Source organism: Lutra lutra, chromosome 7 (assembly GCF_902655055.1).
Source record: "Lutra lutra chromosome 7, mLutLut1.2, whole genome shotgun sequence".
Taxonomy (NCBI): Eukaryota; Metazoa; Chordata; class Mammalia; order Carnivora; family Mustelidae; genus Lutra; species Lutra lutra.
The window spans coordinates 20,630,309-20,647,319 of NC_062284.1; the positions used below are offsets into that span (position 1 = coordinate 20,630,309).

Below are 17,011 nucleotides of genomic sequence, written 5' to 3' on the forward strand. Positions count from 1 at the left end.
AAATCACTAAATTTATACGTATTTGGCCCTTGAACAACATGGGTTTGAAATGTGAGACCACTCACATGCGTACTTTTTAAAAATAAATATACCACAGTATATTTACTGTGTAAATGTAATGTAAATGTACTTTCTCTTCCTTATGATTTTCTTAGTAACATTTTCTTTTATCTAGCTTAAAATAAGAATACAGTATATAGCACATATAACATAAAAAATATGTGTTAATCGAATGTTCCAGTTATCACAAAGGCTTCCAGTCACCAGTAGGGGATTCATAGTGAAGTTTCTGGAGAGTCAAAAGTTATTTGCAAATTTCCACCTATGTGAGGGTCAGTACCCCTAACCTCCCATTGTTCAAGGGTCGACTGTAATTCCAAGTCACACATCCTGTAGGATTGATACAATAGCGAGGCCAAGGATTTAATTCTCCTGGGGCGGGGGGAATAGAACACAGCCCCAAACTTTTACCGAGGGTGGAAGCATACTCCCCAAGTTCTTCTATGAGGAAATGCCAGGCACAGACTCTGGGTATTGGTATTCTGATGTTATAGAATAGTTCTTTTGCAGTAGAAAAAAATAAATAAATAAACCCGGGTCTCTTCTCTCTGCAGCTCTCCTCACACAGATCCATTCTAGCATAATTGACATTTAAAAATATCCATCTCGTTGCCACTTTTCTCTCACAGAAGAAATATGCTCTTCTGCAGGGAAGCTGTTGAGAATTATAATGAGTGCATTCACTTAAACGGCAGTCCCATTACGCCGTAGACGGGTGAGCGCAACCGGAAAGAGAGTGAGACGGCTTGCCTACTGCAGCTGATTTTGATACTCTAATAGTATTTCAGGATACATAAAGATCCCACTAGGTCTTTTCTGGGCTCAGAGGAAAAAAATACCGTATACCTTAGAGGCACAACACAGAATTGCCCTGTGGCTCCATCAGAAAGCCACGACAATGCCAATTTCATTTAGATAAACTTCAAGAAGCCAATTTCACGGTGGACAGCTCCTAGAGGACCGACGGACTGCACCGGCCCTTTGACCAGGGGCTCCCAGAAGATGGGAATTTCACTGCAGTTGTGAGACCCCTTCCCCATAAGAACCTCCCTCTTTACAAGCTATCCTTGCTGCTGGTTACCCACGAAATTTCCTCCCTTCCCAGAATCCCCCCAAACTCTTCAGCGTTGTCACAGCTGAGGGCAGGTGACGCACCTCCTCTATTTGAGGCCGACGAATGTTTACGAGTCTAAAATTAAACAGGATGGAAAAGGACTCGTTGAGGGCACCGAAGTAAATTCATGAACTTTAAAGACTGACAGCCGAGGACAAGTTCAGAAAACTGCTCGTTTATTCCTATGCCCAAACACATTAACAGTCAAGCAGTTCCACTGACATTTCACCTCTGCTTCCTTGGAGAGGGGCTGATTGTTCCAACTCTTAAATGTCTTAGGAATGCGTCCTCTTCCCTACCCGTAAAGCCACTGCAGAATGCATCCAGGACATCTGTGACAAGAACACCCCCCAGTACGATGGCAGTGAATTCCTGCCCATGCACAGCAGAGTGCTCATGGGCGGTGACCTACAGGTAGGACAGAGGCTGCTTTAGAAATTGAAATCAATGCATCTGCATCGACTTACCAAAGAAGCCTCTTGCAGGAAGCCCAAACAGCAGTCCCAACTACTTCTGGGACCCCTCTGCCACCCCAGAGGCAAGACAGTGGTTTGAGACCCAGGTTTTGATGCTCTGGTATCCCAACCCTGCCCCTGCTAGTCTTCATCTTTACCCTCAGAATTGGCACAGAGCTTCCCCACTGGGAAACCCCAAATCTTCCTTTCCTTTGGAAGTCCCCAAGCCACTTTCCTATCTGTGATGCTCTGGACTGCTGACTCCCAGAGCAGGCCTAGCCAAGGCCAGCAGCGCTCCCTCCCACAGATGCATATACCCAGGGAATCCATCAGAAGCTCAGATCTGCTCTGGCATGGAGACACAGAGACCACTCCTGGCCCAGCTTCCTCGCCTCCAACAACAGTCTACCCTCCACGCCATTCTCCAAACATACCCCATCTCCTAACACCAGTGACCCCACAACCAAGCCAATGGGGCTCTTCAGCCCAGGAGAAAGAGCACCTACTCATTTTCAATCAGAACATGCCTCCTGCAAGCATCCCTCATCGCAGGCACTCAGGGGGCACCTGGGCTACAAAGACCCATGCAGATCTGCTGCTGTAGGTCCTACTCACAAGAGCAAGCGGAGTGCCTACCGTGGGCCAGTTCGATCAGGACCGCAATCTAGCTCCCCCCGGGGGGCAGCAGCAACACGGGCCGTCCCTCCTCCCTGAGCAGCTTCGGAGGGTTCTTTCTGATCCAAGTTAAATTCTTCCTCTCAGTGCCCTGGTATCTCACGGGGGTGCACTTCTAGTTAGGCTCAAAACATTCCCCCAGTTTAATACTGCAAGGTGGGTTGTGCATGGCATTTATTGTTGGTGATATCTAGCTACTTTTGGTATAAATCGGAATCAAGGTAGGAGTTACACAAACAAGTGCCTGAATCCGGTGAGGACTATGGTTTTCACAAGCACTAGTATAGAGAGGAGGGCACGTACGGGAGAGGGGGATGTTGCCATTGTCTTGGGGGTGGCGGCAGGGAAAGGTGCCTGTTCCAGGCAACATCAGTGCCCGCAGACAGCCCCGTGCTCACGGGTTCCTTGGCTGGGAATCAAGTCCCAGCCTCAGGCCCCCTGTGGGCAGACGAGTGCTGAATTACACATCCACAGCTTCCCAGAAAATAAGGAACTGTGGCAAATGCCCAGTTCCACCTGAAAGGTCACGTCCCTCAAGTAAAACAATTCCATTTCACACATGTCCGAAGCAAAACCTCACTCCATGCAAGGTAAGATTTCTTACCGAAAACAAGTGGTTTCGTAATGTCCCCCCAGACCTTCTGGTGACGAAATCTTTCTGGAATAAAACAGAAGGAAAGAGAAGAAATTACTTGGGTTTCCGGAAACACACGGGTGTTCATACAGAGCCCTTTCAAATACAGACATCTGAAGGAGTGAGAGGTTTTGAATTACCTGGAAAAGTGAACCAATTATAATTCTAATGAGAAGATCACAAATTACCAGAAACAAATAATTAAAATGTTTCTTTAGCCATTCCTCACATAATGATTGCCTTAAGAGCGTGGTGTTGGGCAAATAAAGCCATGGCTTGTGTATCCCTCCGGAAGGAGATACTCTCCGCATTTTAATGAAGCTCCTCAAAGCCCTCATGAATATGTATTTCCCCACAACAAAGCTTGACCCCACCAGTGTGCAGAGCCGGTATTCTGGGACACTTTCAGAAGGAGGTGGGTGTGCTTGTGGGGGCTGGAGGGGGGTGAAGAGAGATTAAAGCAAAGAGAAAGAAAACCGGGCCACCGTGCATTTCCTCTGCCCAAGTTCACTGTTCTCACCCTTCCTCTTGGGCAAGGGGGCTTCACAAAGAGAACAGAAAAGAGGCCATAAGGCTTCGTACTCCACTTGGACAGCAAAAGCTTTGCAGATGAAAAGTGAAGAGGAAGTCCCTTATATTCTATGTTCCAGGGCTCAAGGTGAGACCCTGGGTTAGATCAGGAATTCGAGGTGGGGCAGCCAATCGCCAGAGAGCGGGAAGCCTGGGGTGGTGAAGAGGAGGGGGATTTATTGGTCTTAAACATCACATCCAAATTCCTCTTTTTCCCCAATATAAAACAGTATGTTAACTATAGAATTTAAATTTTTTAAAAAATTCCTTTCTCCCTCCAATTTGGCCAAAGACACAAGGCATTATAAAGGAATGTCTTTGTTCTTTTCAGAACCACACCAATGGCGGCCTCCTCCCAGGGGCTTCAGCTACTGGGAACAGAAGGTCTAAGAGCATTTCATGAATAGCTGTGCTGGTTGGACAATTCATTTTCAGTCTGGTCCTGGGGTCTGAAATCACAGGGAATGACATCATTCTTGGGGGGAAGGTAATATGGTCTTGCTATTGGCACAGGCAGACAAAGGTTTCTACTTTATCACACAGGTCTCTCCTGGACCCAGTGTTGACACTTTTTTTTAATGAAACCTGACAGTCGCTCTCATTTCCCTAGATAGACATTGCTAACAGTGGGTCTTAATCAGGGAATTTGGGGGAGTTTCCTGCCACCCCAAACTGGCCCGCTGCAGACACCTCTAGTCCAGATAATTAAAAAAAGATTGGGGGAAAAAAAAAAAGATTGGCTCTCCCTTAGAAGGTTGAAGATGCTTCCATTCTGACCAAGCCTTTTGTATATGTGTAATCTGCTTGCCTCTGCTCAGGGGCAAACTGACATCCATCCACATAGCTGTTCAATTTCTTCCAAAGGTGCGGTGCTTCTGTTGCCTTTCCAATCCCTTTACACCACTGGCCCCAGTTTTATCACATGTAAAGCATGGACAAGAAGATCATTCTCAAAGTTGGTTGGGAAGGTGAATGCCACAAGGCCTCCAAAACACTGCCTGGGAACTCATTAGCATCAAACAGTATTTCCTTCTTTATCCCCAAATTTTATCCCCAAACCCCACCATCCTAGGACCTCCAAAAAGAAGTGATGTCAGGGTCGGCACACACCCTAAATGCTATGCCCAGAGGCAAGAACCCCTCCCTGGTGGTCCTAAGACAGGGCCTCGATTCCTTACTCTTATGAACTCAAGCAGGTTAGTGAGAAGGACCTCTGTCCTCTCCCAGAATCCCCTACTCCAGCTCTGGGCAATTTTGACCAAGGGGGCTGCAGGGAAGAGCCCAGAAGCCTTGGACTGCCAGCATAGGCTAGAATTCTCCCCACTTGTCCCCTGTGTTCTCCCCTCCTCTCTCAGGTCCACAGCCACCCGCATCACCCAGAGCCACGGTGGGCCCATGGAAATGACCACGTGCCCACAGATCTAGCTTCTCCCACTTCCTCCCAACCCAGAAGCATCCCGGGGAAACTCAGAGCTAGTCTACAGGCTCAGCTGGGCTTCCGTGCCCTGGAGGGGAGGCCTGCCCCGTTGCTCCATCTGGAGGAAGGAGCCACAGCTCTTCCTCTCCCTGCCCTCAGTCTGTGAGTCTCTTGAAAGGACAAGAGTCTCATTCATCTGTAGCCTGAGTGTCCCTAACATGCCCCATACAGATTCCCCACAGAGGCACAGAATTGTCAAGCTGCCTTGGGAGAAAGGGCAGAGCTCTGCACTTTACATAATGCTTTTCCATAGGAGGAAACGGGCCCACATCTTAACTCAATTTAGAATCGGTTTTTAAGTGTCTATTTATAGGCAGCACACAAGTACGGTGTGGACGGTGAAGGAATCAGGGCTCCGGGCTCTGGTCCACCACTACTCATTAGCATTCTTTTCATGTTTGTCTTCTCTAATTTCCCCAGCAGCATTTTAACTCAATAGCAAGGTCACCTACCACTTAGACCCAGCACCACTTTCCATTTCCTCCAAAGAAAAATATGAATTTTCTTGGCCATGCAGCAGTGCCCTCTCTCCGCCTTCTCGGGGCCCCTCGCTTGCATTGGCAAAAGCAGGGTTGTGTTATTTTTGGTGAGCTGTGCCTCTGGACAGACAGTTCAAAAAAACCAACAAAGTCATGGAGCACAGAGACCTGGGAAGGCCCCTGGGGGTCAGCTGGTTCTTGTTGGCCCTGAGTCCCCCAACCTAGCCACGGACATCCAGGGAGGGCCCGCTCCTGTTCCAGCAGCTCGAACAAACACAGAATCACCTATACTTTGGAACAACCAGACTTCTCTTCTCGGCCAGGTACGGCCTGGCTGTTCCTATTTCTGCCCTCTCCGGAGGCATCGAGGGCCAGATCACTTCCCCTGTTTCTCATGGCCACTTGTGACAGAAATCCCAGCACCTGCTCTTCTGGTAACACACAGGCCTTTTTGGTTTTTTGTTTTTAAAGATTTTTATTTATTTGACACAGAGAGACACAGCGAGAGAGGGAACAGAAGCAGGGGGAGGGGCAGAGGGAGCCTGATGCGGGGCTCGATCCCAGGACCCTGGGATCATGACCTGAGCCGAAGGCAGACACTTAATGACTGAGCCACCCCGGCGCCCCTACACAGCCCTTTTTGGAATAACCTCCTCGTCCTTACCAAGCCCCAGGATTGGTACACAATGAAGTAGACAAGTGTCCCCATAAGACTTAAACCCTCTGCTTTCCAAGTTGCTGGCCCACCCACAAGTTATCTGGGAAAGAAGGAGGGTAGCTTGTCCTGTATTGCAGCTTCCCAGGGGAGGCGGGAAATACAGAGCCCCAGGAGCCTGGAAGATTCCACGAAGGCTCCTTCTGCCAGCATGTTGAGGACTGGATTGCCCGGGGTCTGGAGAGCTCCCCTCCCCCACTGCCTTTGGAACCCAGTACAGAAGGGAGGGCAGGCCCTCGCGGGGGGCACTGAATCCACAGCAGAATTCAGGCCCAGAGAATCCTGCCAGGGAACAGCCCTCCAGCTGCCTGACTTGAAACACCACACGGTTCAGTTCGCTTACGACTGTTGTTGCCGAGGCGTCGGTATCTGGTGTCAGGATTAATTAACTCTCCTACATGATGCCCACTGCAACTGCCATTGTAGATTCTCTGTTATTCGACATGCACATTTCTGGCAAATCAGTTGGAGCTCTGCTCACACAGGGCCTTTGAAAGGCCGCCTTTCCAGAAACTTGGGAGGTAAACAGAAATCCTAAACACAGCTTCAAGTGGACGGTTCATAAATTTGCTGCTTCCCTTTGGTATTAGGTCAGGGGACGCGTTGGGAGGCCCCAACTCCAAGAGCCGTCCTCGGGGCCCCATTAGCGACCCACATGATTGAGGAGGGGCCCCCGAGACAGGAAACCCCAGAGGTGAAGAGAACCTACATGGGCTCTGAGAGAGCAGCTCAAGCAAGCCTCCACCCAGACTGCGAGAGGGGGACCCTGCAGCACGGACGGTGCGGTGCCAGCAGACGTGGGGGTCACAACCAGAATTTATAAGCATTTTCTTGGCAAAGTGAAGGCAACACTTGCAGTTCGATGGGCTCCCAGCCCTGCAAGCTGTCCTGGGAGGAAGCCTGGCACAGAGGTGGACAGAGATGGACGTGACCAGAGCCCAGGCAGGAAGTCTGCCTGGAGGCCAGAAGGCTGATCTCACAGCCTTACAAAGTGGCCGGGGACCTGCACAGCGGGAAGCACGTTTCCTTGAACCAAAGAGGCAGCCCTGTGCTTTATAAGAGGCTGGGCCCTGGGCACGGGGGTTTGGGGCTGCAACTGGATTGTAGAATAAGTAGAAGAATTTGATGAGCCATAATGACCCAGATTCAGTGAAATGCTTGCTGATGAAAGGCTCTGGCCACACTGAGCAGAGGGTCTGGGAAGGGTCTGCGCAGAGAACAGTGGCCAGAATGATGGGGGAACAGTTAGGATGCATCAAAGGCAGGGCCCATGAGTGGCACCCTGCAGCCAGCTCAGGTGTGGTTCTTTCTAGGACCAGCCCGGTGGCTGCAGCCCACACTGAAAGCCAGGAGCTCATGGGATTGTCAGTACCTCTGCATGATGTAGAGCTTGGAACAGGAGTTCACACTCCTGTGGCCTTCATGGGCCAGCCCGGGGGGCATGGGGCTCATCTGCACTGGGCTGTCTCCCAGAGGGGAATGGGCAGTTGGCAGAGGTCAGCATCTGGCAGAGAAGCTGCTGCATGAAGAGAATTCCTGGGAGCCAGTACTACAGCTCCGCCAAGCTGCCCCAGAGGGATGGAGCATGAACTAGCCCAGTGTCCCCACAGGTATGGCTGGAACCACAAGGGAGGATTTTGTGGGTGTGTGAATGTTCCCCAAGTTTACTGTGAGTCTGCTGCTTCCTGATGGGAAGGACTCACCAGGACAGTGCTCAGTTAGGCACAGCAGGATCATTCCAAGAGAAAGTAAGAGGGCCCTAAGGAAGCACTTCAAATACTGGCCACAGACCAATTGTAGTAGGGAAACAGGGGCTGGGCTCAGAAAGGGGGCCCAGGTCCTCAGAGCCAGATAAACAGAAAGGCTGCAGCCCCAGGTTATGGTGGGAAGGGGGCTGGGGGAGCAGTGATGGGAAAGTTGGGGAATCTTCCAGCTTGAGTGGACACCAATGGGCTGTTTACAAGTAAAAATCTCAAAATTCTCGATAACTCAGTCCTCTAGCTAGCTGCAAGTGGAGTCTTCAAATGCTAATAACTCTATTTATAAACACCAGTATGTATTACTTTTCTCCTCCTGGGAAGAAAGCTGCATCTTTAGAATAAAGAGCTCAAACCTTGAAATTCTCATGTGAACAAACGTTTTGGGAACACACTGGATTTTAAAAATCCGTCTTCAATGGTCTCAAAGTTTCAAAAACAACGGTCTCGTTTGAGAAGGGGACTTCTTTTTTTTTTTAAGATTTTATTTATTTATTTGACAGAGATCACAAGTAGGCAGAGAGGCAGGCATAGAGGGAGATGGGGGAAGCAGGCTCCCCACTGAGCAGAGAGCCCGATGCAGGGCTCGATCCCAGAACCCTGGGATCATGACCTGAGCCAAAGGCAGAGGCTTTAACCGACTGAGCCACCCAGGCGCCTCTGAGAAGGGGACTTCTATAAAGGCTATTAAAATACATCATTATTAAGAGAAGCACACAAATTGTGCCTGATGGCATGGTCAAAACTCTCCATTCTTGGAAGCTGATCTTTCCAAGTGTGGAAGTGACCGGCCAAGGAGGACATGTCACATTCTCCCACCAGACTCCTTGGTTGGGGAAGATTCTCATTCCTGGCTCCAGACTCCGAGGCAGACACTCTCTATCCACGATTAGTTTCCTGAATGGGGACTTTCCTTCCATAGGGCCTGTGAAGCCACACCGACAGCAGATTTGGGGGTAGAGACACGGATCATCTCGATCCATTTCAAAAACTAAAAATTTGCTCTAAACCCAAGTGGCTCTAACGTCCAATATCGTCAACTTACTTTTTCTGCATTTGCTTTTATGTAAAATCCTCTGAGGCCCTACCAAACAAGCCAGAGGGTTCCTTACAGCAGTGTTGAGCTAATTTATCAATGCCGGGGTTGAAACTAAAGGTGCCCTGACCCAGCCTCGCTTTATTTTCAATAGATCTGTCCTTGAGAGCTCTGTGGACAGAATCCCAGCTCCCAGGGCTCTTCTTAGCCGAGTGTTTACACTGCAACATCTGACATATTTCTATGATGATTCTCAATATTAAACCAGTCTTGTGTGTGTTTGGAGTTCTCGCCTGGCTCTGGGGAATGAAAGGACAGTGCAACGCTGAGGGATGAAAGTCAGAACACGGTGCCAGGGCTGCCCACGTTGCAACCAGAAGTGATGTCGTAAGAGGCAGGGGTGAAGGGCAAAGGGGGTCGCTGGCGGGGCGGGCTCAGGCAGGTCCGCGCCGGCCCCAGGGATGGAGGGGAGAGTTCAGAGGAGCCTTCCAAGCCTACATCTGCCGGGCTTTCCTCATTATTATTCTCTCCCAGGCAAATGAAGTTTCTATTTTTGCTGCGAGGAGTCTGATGCCTTCCAATTCCCCCGCGTCCCCTGGAGGGAGGCGGGGATTTCATGTTCTCTTCAGGCAGCTCAGGGATGCAGAAGGGAGGGTCATCCAGATGGCTGAGAGCCAGAGAGAAGCAGCGCCTGCCAATCTTTTCAAATGAGGACAGGGTGCTCAAGAAAGCTCCGGACAAGGTGTTGACGTATGTATGTGGTCTGATATGACCATTCAGGGGACATCAGGGTCCTTCGGGCCCATGTCACACTCACTGCGATGACACTATTTCACAGAGGTGCACCTTTTAATCCTCACAGCAATGCTGCGAGGTAGTGGGGTTGTTGTCACCCCTTTTATAGATGAGGAAACTAAGGCACAGAAAAGTTATTAAGTGGTATGCCTGAGGTCACACAAGAAGTTCTGGAGATGAGGGGTGCCTGGATGGCTCAGTTGGTTCAGGGTCTGCCTTCAGCTCAGGTCATGATCGCAGGGTCCTGGGACTGAGTCCCACAAGGGGCTCCCTGAACAGCGGGGAAGTCTGCTTCTCCCTCTCCCTCTGCCCCTGCCACTCATTCTCTCTTTCCAAAAATAAATACATAAATCTTAAAGAAAAAAAAAAAAAAAAAAAGGGAAGTTCTGGAGCTGGGACTTAATCCTGGCAGTGCGGCCCAAGAAATTTCGTTGGGAGGAAGAAATGGGGAAAGAAGGTATTTATAATATATAAATCAAATGAAGGATTCAATGATCAATAAGAAAATTCAAAAAAGGAGCAAGAGTTATGAACCAGTAATTCAAAGAATAATCAAAAATGAAATAAATATACATAAATATATGAAATAAACATTACTGGCAGGCAGAGAAATGCAGAGACCCCCCCCCCAGTAGAGACCACTTTCACCCATCAGACTAACAAAAATTTAAAACATCTGACAATACCAAGTGGAATCAGGGGAAAAGGGGGAAGGGGTACCCACACACTGCTGGTGGAAACACTCATCAGTAGACCCACTTGGGAAAACAACGTGGCCACTTCTAGAAAATGTAAAGATTCATACATTTAGGGTGGCTGGGTTATGGACATTGGGGTCGGTATGTGCTATGGTGAGTGCTGTGAATTTTGTAAGACTTATGATTCACAGACTGGTACCCTGGGGAAAATAATTCCTTATATGTTAATTTAAAAAAAGATTCATACATGTATCCCACAGCAATTCCAATCCTTGCTAAGTATTCTAAACAAATCTAGCTCGTGGTCACATAGAGACACACACATGAGTATTCATAACAGCCTTGTCTGTAGCAGCAAGAAACTGGAAACCATCTGAACATCCACCAATGAAGAACAGAGCATGTTATGTTCTTACAATGAAAGGCTACACAGCAGTGAAAAGGTATAAAGGACAGCTACACATTTTCACATGGATGAAATGGGAACATATAAAGTGAGGCAAAACAAAGGCAAGCTACAGAAAGAAAAACATACAATTTGATATTGTTTACACAATGCTCAGAGACATGCAGAAATCACAGGCTTAGTATATTGACTAATGCAGTAAATTAAAAAACATACCAAACTCTAATAGTAGTTACTTCTGGGTGGGAAACAAGGGGATGCAGTCAGGGAGGGGCTCTAGCTCTACTGGTTAATTATGATGGTTTAAAATATGTCCACCAAAGAGTCGAGATGCCCTTCCGCAGATGACTGGATAAAGAAGATGTGGTCCATATATACAATAGAATATTATGCCTCCATCAGAAAGGATGAATACACAACTTTTGCATCAAGATGGACGAGACTGGAAGAGATTATGCTGAGGGAAATAAGTCAAGCAGAGAGAGTCAATTATCATATGGTTTCACTTACTTGTGAAACATAAGGGATAACATGGAGAACATTAGGAGAAGAAGGGAAAAGTGAATTGGGGGAAATCTGAGGGGGAGATGAATCATGAGAGACTGTGGGTCCAAACTGAGAGTTTCAGAGGGGAGGGGATGGGAGGATGGGTGAGCCTGGTGAGGGGTATTAAGGAGGGCACGGACTGCATGGAGCACTGGGTGTTATACATGAGCAATGAATCATGGAACACTACATAAAAAATTAATGATGTACTGTATGGTGACTAACATAACATTAAAAAAACCTAATAAAAGAAATAAATAATTCTTTTCTACTCCTTTCAAAAGGTGGAGCCTACTTTCCTCTCCTAGAATGCAGGCTGGGCTTAGTGACATAGGTCTAGAATAAGGCAGAGGGGACACTGTGTGGCTAAGGAGACCAGATCATAAAAGGCACTGCAGTGTTCTCAAGACACTCTCGGAAAAAAAAAAAAAAAGAAGAAGAAGAAGAAGAGGACTCTCTTGGATCACTCACTCCGCAGGAAGCTGCCCGCCATATTGTGAGGACCCCCAAGCAGGACTGTGGAAAGGCTCCAGGCAAAAGAAGCAAGATTTCCCGCCAACAGCCACAGGAAGTCACCTCAGAAGTGGATCCTCCAGCCCCAGCCAAGCCTTCAGATGACCATGGCCCTCGCCCACATCTGGACCATGAGACAGAGTCATCCAGCCGAGCTGCTCCCCTATTCCGACCCACGGACTCTATGCATGATTAAATGTTTACTGTTTGATGCTGCTGAGTTTTGGCATAACTGGTTACAGAGAAGGCAATAACCAACATAGCAGTATTCTCTACTTTCAGTGAGTGGTGGGTACACAGGGGTTCAGCACATAATTCTTTTTCCCTTTTCGCATGTGAAATATTTCATAATAAAAATTGAATATAAAAGTCTTGAGTTAGGTCCACACAGGTCAAAAGTCAGAAATAGTGGATAGTAAAAGACAGGGAAGCGGGACAGGCAGGCGCTTCATCCTTCTGGGTGATCAGAGAATGGCTTCTCTCCTGAGGGGCATAGGGAACTTAGAAAAACCCCATCTAAGGCGCAGAGTCATGAGAAGCTGTGGGCAGAAGAGGAGGCAGAAGGATTTGCTCTATCAACATATTTAAAACAGGGAGTCCTTTTAGGCTAAGAGGGTGTGTCTGAGCCTTTGAGGCTGGCCAGCAGGGACAGGGGGATGTCTGGTAGCACCAGGTGGCCCTCCTCCTCAACGACACCTCCCCAGTCTTGAGGTCATCAGAGAAGAGTGGGGTTCCCCAGAAGCCAGGATCTGGACACCATCATGTGTGTGTCTCTCTCTCTCTGTGTCTGTCTCCCTCTCTCCTTCAGGTTCCAGTCGCTGAGCTGGTCAGGGTCAACCGATCCAGTCAACGTGGTGAGAACCCATTAAATCTGACGGACCCGACCTGTGTCCGGATTCCTGAGGAACCACTGTAACTATTCCACAACTCTTACTGTCAATCCTTTTTAAGGGCCTAAATTCACCGTCTCACAACTGGTGCTATGTTCTGCAATTTACTCATTCAAAGAACTATGTCCAAAATCTACTCTAATTGAAACAACCACTTTTCTCACTAGGAAGTGACAGCTGAAGCAGCAATACCCATAATATATTCTGCACTCGCTTGCTTTTAAAACAACAACAACAAAGCACTGTTGAGATGACAGAACGCTAGCCATGCTTTCGGTGCTGTCCTTTTGAGCCTGACTTGTTGGGATGATGGCCACTGAGAACTCGGATGCATCTGTGCTCATTCATTCCTCACCTTTCTGTGGCTGGCCCCAGTGGACAAAAGGAGGAAGAAGATGTGGTGAGAACTGGAAGGAGCGAGGGGAAGTGTGGGCCATGCTGGAGGTGCCAGGGAAAGCATCAGAGATGGCACAGGAGAGACAGACACCCCCATGCCCGGCGATGGTCAGCTGTCCCCTCGAAGGGTGGGCACAGATCAAATGGGGCCAGGCTCAGCCACTAGGGACCAGGACAGCCCAGGCCCTCCCTCTGTTCCCAGCCAGTGAAGGCCCGGCTCAGACATGAGCCCACATGGCACGATGCCCCCAAGCTTCCCGGCCACCACCACCAGCTCAGCCCTGAGCTGCACAGCATCCCAGGCTGCTCTCCCACCGCCCAGAGATGGCAGGAGACAGGGAGATAGCCAGACTTCTGAGTCCAAGGCCCAACTTCACATCCTGCCTTTGCCTAAGAGCTGCGACCACAACATGTTCCCCCCAGCACTCTGAGACTCAGGCTCTGCCTCAGAAGCAGAGAAGGTGGGGTGGTGGGGGGGAGGGGAGAGGTTCCTGGATGGCTCAGTCGGTTAAGCGTCTGTGTGTTCAGCTCAGATCATGATCCCACGGTCCTGGGATCCCCTCACGTCCATGTTCACCTGGTTTCCCTGCTCAGTGGGGAGTCTGTTTCTCCATCTCCCCCTGCTGCTCCCTGCTGCTTGTGCTCTTCCTGTCTCTCTCTCAAACAAAGAAAAAAAATCTGAAAAATAAACAGAGCAGAATCCTAAAGCTCCCTCAGTCCTTCCTTGGCCTTCAGGACAACAGTCAGCCCACCTCGAGAGGAAATCAATCAGAGGCCAGCTCAGGGGCTCGGGGGGGGGGGGGGTCAGTGCTGGCCCAGGACTCAATAGCTCTGTGACTCTGAGCCTCAGTGTCCTCCACTGTGAAATGGGGATAATGAGTCTCCTACAAACCTCCCTCACAGGATTGCCATGCGGCTCCCAGAGGTGCCTGCCAGCAGATACTCGTGAGAAACACAGGCTGGCTCTCATAAAGCCATGTGATTCCTGCTGCGGGGCTGGCCCTACTCTCTCTCCGCCTCATCCCCCAGCACCCCAAGAAGGAATGCATCAGCTACTTGTTTAGCACCCACCGCGAGCCCCTCAGAGGGGGACCCCATACCCAGGTCTGCACTCACAGCACCCGGCACATAGACAAGGTCCCACTCCCTGATTCCAGAACCCCAACCCAGGCCACCTCTGCAGCCCCCAGCAGACACTCTTTCAGAGCTGGCAGCGCACCTCACACCAGAGCCTGAGAGTCCTAGAATGCGGGTCCTAGAATGGGTCCTAGAGTCCTGGGTGCCGTCCTAGAATGCAGAATTTCAGAGAGGAAGCCACTAAGCCAGAGGGAGGCAGGGTCCTGGGGGAGGTCGGGGCCACTGCATATATGTCAGCAGGACCCTGGCCCAGGGTGGTGGCTGCAGAGTGGCCTGGGTGCTTTGGGTCACAAAGTCCCTCTAAACTATTCTGAAACCCTTCCCAACACATCCCCTGGGCGCACACCTTCCACAGTGATAGGTTTCCCAGAAGACAGGAATCTGTCTTGGGAGTCTAGAGGGGGTCCTCCCCCTGGTGGGTAAAGAGCTCAGCCGCATTGGAGCCACCCCCAGGCCAGGGCCCTCCAACCCATCCTGGCTCGCTCCCTCACTCGCTGCTGGTGGAAAGGGATGACACTGGGGTGACACTCCTCCCGAAGTCACCTGTTCACTGTATCACGTACCCAGGGGGCCTCAGCATCTATGATACACCAGCCTCTATGACAAAATTCAAAGGTGAGCTTGGGTTAAGTTTTCTAGAAGAGACTCTCAAAAATAATATATCAGCAAAAGCTGAAAGGAACCGAAATTGTCAGGCATGCATCCCCAAACTGAGTATCAGACAAAGATGCTTGGCAGAGTCATCTGTGTCAACACTGAAACCAGCTCCTCACCACACACACACCACCAACAAATATGCAGCCTCTCATCTAGAAAAGAAAGGCAAGGAGGTGAATTTCACTTTCAGAACAGGGCTCTCCTCAAGCAAGGATTGCCCTGTGTATCTCTCCCCATGCAGGGGCTAGGGAAACATAGAGGGAGATGGTGGCTGACTGGAAAAGTCTGCAGAAATGTTTCCACCCCCAGACCTCAGACTTCTGGCAGGTAACCCAAGCCCACTGGAAGAGGGAAACGGTGTGGTCACTCCGGGGTCCATACCTGTGAATCCCCAGCCAGCTTTCAGAGTGGAGACATGGGTGGTGCACGTGCAATGACTTCCTGCTTCACCAATCTCCCCCCAACTCTGATAAACCCATGACTTTTGAGGTACCAGGACCTTAACCCACCTGCAAGGCCTCCTTTGGTTCAATGATACATTCCATTACCATTTCATTTTTACCTAAAGATTACTACAACCTGGACTCATCACCAAGGCCGGTGGTCTCTAATTCTGCTTCTGTGGAGCAGGCTGGATGCTGGCCCTACAGGCAGGCATCCAATGTTCTCAGACAGCCTGGTAAGGAAGCTTGCTCTCAATACATCATCAATGTGCCCTTCAGATGGTGGTGGTTGTCAAGGGCCTCTTGCTAGCCTCACTTTATCATAGTAATTTGCTGTTTTGTTTAGGTCCAATTTATTTTCCCAAGACTGTTCTTTAAGACAGGACTCCTGGGAGAACCAAATATAAATCCTCTACTACCAAAGCAGAAATATACACAATCAGAATATTCTTACTGACCCAGCCTTGAGAGGAAGCTGATAGAATAGAAGAGAGGGCTGAAAGAAAGAAAATGGACCCATGATAAGGTCAAGCTGCTGGATCAAGCCTTGCCTGAAACCATGCGTTCCAACAATATGAAAAAGTTTATATTATGGTGAGATGCGTTTTCTTTTAGATCAAGTGTCTTCATGGATGAGGAAACTGAGGCCCAGAGAGGTAACATGACTTTGCCAGCCCAGAGAGCAACGGAATGCAAGCTCAGTTATGTTGCATTAAGTCCTGTCTTGTGTTAAAAATCCTAGGGCTGTGTTCATTGTGATTTACCCAAAACCCTTAGTTCTTTACAAGCGTGAAGACAGGTCAGATATCCAAACCTTACACAATCAAAATCTAGGAGAAAGTATATTTAACTCGACCACATCTTTGGTACTTCTCCAAAAGCCACAGGACAAGCCTAATTGGTCAGTGGGGATTCTATCAAACATTCAAGAGAAACAGCACAATGTACATCCAACATTTCTGCAGCACCTCCCTCTCTCAAAGATAACTCTGACCCTGATCCACACTTTTCTGCTCACAGAAAAGGTCAAGGCAGCTTTCAGACAGAAATGTTCTCTTAATTAGCCTCATAAATAGGCACGGCTCTAGTGATCAGTTGGCTACATTTGTATTGGTCTTCCTTCCCTCCTTCCTTCCTTCTCTGTCTCTCTCTCTCCGGTTCTTTCTTTTTCTTTCTTTCTGATACAAAGGCCCAAGGACGGATTAGGAATATCATGTCTCAACCTCACTGTCTGTGTGTTTTAGACCCAAGGGTCCAGAGGTAGGCGACTTTCTCAGAGTCACAGCCTGGGGCCAAATGTACAAGGTCAGAGACCTGGGTTCATTTCACCCTGCACTGAGCCTCCCTCCCCAGAAAACTGTGCCACAGAGAATGCCATCTGCTCAGCCAAGCCTGATGAACAAAGGCAAGTCTGAGCTCTGCCCAGGACCTGGATGACATTAGGGAAGCAGAAGTTTCCAGCTGCCTGTGGTCACCACATGCCTCCACAGAGCAGCCGTCCGCATGGAGAGGAACCCACACCTGGGACATGTGCAGCATCCAGGGAAGAGGAAGGTGC

The 17,011-nt window shown here is 49.2% G+C and overlaps 1 protein-coding gene across 6 annotated transcripts in view; it reads right to left on the reverse strand.

Moving 5' to 3' along the window:
* The window catches only part of APBA2 (amyloid beta precursor protein binding family A member 2), a 252,681-nt gene that overhangs the window by 132,183 nt on the left and 103,487 nt on the right, over window positions 1-17,011 (reverse strand). For all 6 annotated transcript variants that reach the window (XM_047738813.1, XM_047738809.1, XM_047738812.1 and 3 more), the window contains one exon: window positions 2,909-2,962. The gene's annotated coding sequence lies outside the window, so the exon portion shown is untranslated. The remainder of the gene's footprint in view (window positions 1-2,908; window positions 2,963-17,011) is intronic.